The following is a 3,946-nucleotide window of genomic DNA, read 5'->3' on the forward strand; positions in this document are numbered from 1 at the left end:
TGGAAGATTTCAGTAATCTATTCTGATCTAGGAAGATAGATGTTTTGATTGTCGCAGTCCGAACTGATTTTGTTTTGGGAGAGAGAGTTTTAGAGGATGATTTTTCTGACTGCGAATTTTTATTGTTATCTGGAGAACTGATGGTAACCGCTATGATCTTTAGCTGTATGATCTGATCTTATTTTATCTACTTCAGTTGTTCTCTTTGACAGATGATTGCTACACTTCTGTTAGAGACTGGAACATATGGGATGTGTATCTTGACTCCTTCATGCGACTTCGAACCAGAGTTGATTGAGAAGATAGAGAACGCTTTGGAATCTGATTCGACCTTTCAGAATCCGATGAAGATAGATCAGATCTGAGTATAATCTGAGTTTCAGGGTTTTAGTGATGCCTTTTTAGAGTATAAATTTTGTTGTGCCAGATGTTTCGGTTTGAGACAGAGTATCAAGAGATTTGCACTTTGAAGTTATTCAGAGTTCTTCCAGATGATCGGAAGATGTTTGATGAATTGAGGAATCAGATCGAATAGAGGATGATGAAGCATGAAGTTCGAAGTATAGCTTCTGATGTTTTGAACTGTCAGCAGTCAGAGAGAGAGCGATCCGATTTTCTGTTGTACAGTCTTTTCTGATTCAGAAGGGAATTGAGATCGCAATTTGATGATTTTGTAGCAAGACTACTTTGTGAGTCCGAGATGAGATGTTATCTGATTATCGTTGATCGAGTAATGGAATCTTCTGTTAAGAATTCTCGATTCTAAGAATTCTTGATTTATTCTGTTGAATGACTGTTGTTACAGAATAGTATGAATGAACTCTCGAAGCATTACAGTTGATGTATTGAATTGTAACCTGAACTGGTTGATGTGCCAGTGGTTATTGAACGAATGATGTTGTTCGGATTGAACTTCTAGATTGGTTCCGATTGTCAGAATGAGTTCGAAACTGAATTGAGATCCGAATTTTTATCTACAGGAAGTTTGTGAAGTGAGCTTTCTCAGAATCGTTTCCGATTTGAGGTATGGCCGTTTTGAACTTTTGACAGGCCGTTTGTTTTGACGAATACTCCTGTATTGTTGAAGAATTTTCTGTTGACCGAATCTCTCAGAAGTATGAGTTGAAATTAGGAGTTCTTATTGATGAATTATTGTTTTATAGATATGAGAATTGTACTGATCGTTCAGAGTCTTCTACAATCTTTTCAGAATTGTACGCCGATCAGTTGTAGACTAATCTCGACGTTTGAAATTCTGGTTGAACCGAATGAATTTCTTTGATCTTTTTATTTGATGATGGAATTTTTTATTATCCATTCTTCTGTATTCTGAGTTTCAGTACGGATGATCTTGCAGTATTTGGTTTTCTTCTTATTGAGATTTCTGATTTGAATCTTTTTAACAGAAGGAGTGAATGCAGCAACTGATGTTTAGAACCGAAGAATTTGTTCTTATTTTATCTACTGTCTGGTTTTGATTGACAGATAGATAGGATCCATTACAGGTTTCTGTACATAATGATTATGATGAAGAGGAGAGAATTGATATTTTGTCAGAGGTTGTCAGATGTCATGAATTGCCGAAGTCTGTCAGTTTAGACTGAGATCCTTGATGCATTGTTCTTTCGGCATAGACTTCGAAGAGAATTTTGTGGTTGAATTCAACTACTTTTGATTCGATACCCTCAGAACGACGGACAGCCAGATCAGATGAGTCGAACTTTAGAAGAATTGCATTGAGTAGTAGTGCTCGACTTAGCACTAGTTGACAGAATTCTTGATGTTTCTGGAAATTTCGTGCAACGACAGAGTTTGACGAGTTATTGGAGGCACGTTATAGAAGTTGTACGAGGAGAGATGAAGATCTCCTTGATTTTGTTATGAACTTTTTTGTGCCACAGGAGTTAGAACGTAAGATGATTCGAATTGTGTCTGAGTTTAGAAGAATTTTCTGACGACAATGAGTTGACTCTTGATAGATGGACGGAGTGTTGATGAAGTAATCGACTAGAGTTTTTGACTTCTCTGATTGAGTGAGATGTCGAACTAACTGAGACGAACGATTCAGAGTAAGATTGGAAGTAAACTCTGGATTTAGTTCCGAGATGTAAATTCTTATTGCAGTCCTTTAATTCATGCCTCGACCTTGTGATAGACTCATGTTTGATTTCGTGGACGAAATCGATTCTTAGAGGGGGAGAATTGTAACGCCCCAAAATTATCTTAATGGACTTTATTTGAGATAATTAGAGATTTTAGAAGTCGAGGGTCGATTCGATTTTGATCAGGGACTAGAATGCAATTTTTGGAATTTTTAGGGACTGAAATGCAAATTGTGGATTTGTTATATTATTGGAGGCCTTGACTAGTCTCCTCATCACTTCATCCTTCCCCTCCAATCTGTCTCCCTCCATTGAAGGCGTGAGAAAGCTTTCCCATGCTTTGGGATTTCATTTTCCGGACGATCCATCCGTTAGAAATTATTTCTGAAGGCAGATTAGCGATCACGGCTGCGAGAGCTTCGTTCTATAGTAAGTTTTTCTTCGATCAACTAGACTTATATTTTCGGATGTTGTTAGAATCGATTGAGTTTGGAGTATGTTGATCTTGGCAGAGTTCTGATCGTTTATTCTCTGTTGGTTTTGCAATAGAGCGTCGTTCGGAATTGTTTTGATTTTTGGAAGGTTATTTCGAAAATGGAGATTTTAGATTTGAAGAATTTGAATTGTTTTGATGATATTGAGATGACTATGAGTTTATTGAATTGATATCTTGTTGTCTGCATTTCCGATTTGATCAGTTTATAGCCATTGTGCCGTCAGTTTGAGTTTTGGACATCGTTCAATATTTTGATCGTATCGAGTTTGATTGAGCTTTTGGATGTCGATATTGATCCTTATGACTTCTTCTAATATATTGAATTGAAGTCAGCAGAGTTGCGAGGTAGCAGCTTTGGTCAGTTGGAAGATTGAAGTCGGTATAGTATCGATTTTCTTATTTATCGATTGAAGAAGTTGATTGAGTTTCGAATGAAATTGTTTGGATATTGATTATTATCCTTATTATTGATTTTCATATTTCAGTACCTTCGAAGAGAATAAGGTAAAAGACGACTTAGAATTGAATGGAATGATTAACTCGAATGACTTTATTCGAGTGTTCTGATGAAATCACATACTTGCTTGATTGAATGTTTATTTGAATGCATGAGATTATGGCCCCGTTTGGATTTGGTAGATATTTTTTAAAAAAAGCACTTTTTTAAGCTACAATTTTTGGCTTTTGAAAAAGCTCTAATTTTGACTTAAAAAAGTGCTTATTTAAGCACTTTTTTAGTCAACCAAACACCTTGTTAACTGATAAACACTTAAAAAAGTGCTTTTTTGGCCTGGCTTTTTAAACCAAACGGGGCCTATATATGCATTTATATTGACGAAATCATGTTTGAATGATTATTTGAATTGATGAATGAAAGCATGATTGAATGCTTATATGAACTGATGATTGAAATGATATTAGAATGCATGAGATGACATATGCATTCATATTGAGCCTTGATTCATTTCAATTTTATTAGACGATCTAGAGATTGTAGTTGAGTGACCTGGTTGGAGATTTTATACCTTGTCAAATAAACTCTCTATAATGCTCTGGAGTCTAGAGGATTAAAATATGCCTCGTCCACCTCGAGAGGGGAGTTCGGTGTGATTGTTGGATATTTTAACCTCGGGATCCCAAACCGAAGAAAGAAAGAAAGAAGAGTTCTATTTGATTATCTGAGTCCGATAATCCAGAAGTTTTAAAGACATGCATATCATTTTAATTCAGTACTTGGATTAATTACTTGAATTCTATCTTGATGTGATAGATATATGGAAGTTGATACATGTCATGACTTGATATGTTTACTCGATTTATATCTGAAGTTAATATATGACTTGGATTG

The sequence above is a fragment of the Henckelia pumila genome, chromosome 1, assembly GCF_033568475.1.
Source record: "Henckelia pumila isolate YLH828 chromosome 1, ASM3356847v2, whole genome shotgun sequence".
NCBI classification, from domain to species: Eukaryota; Viridiplantae; Streptophyta; class Magnoliopsida; order Lamiales; family Gesneriaceae; genus Henckelia; species Henckelia pumila.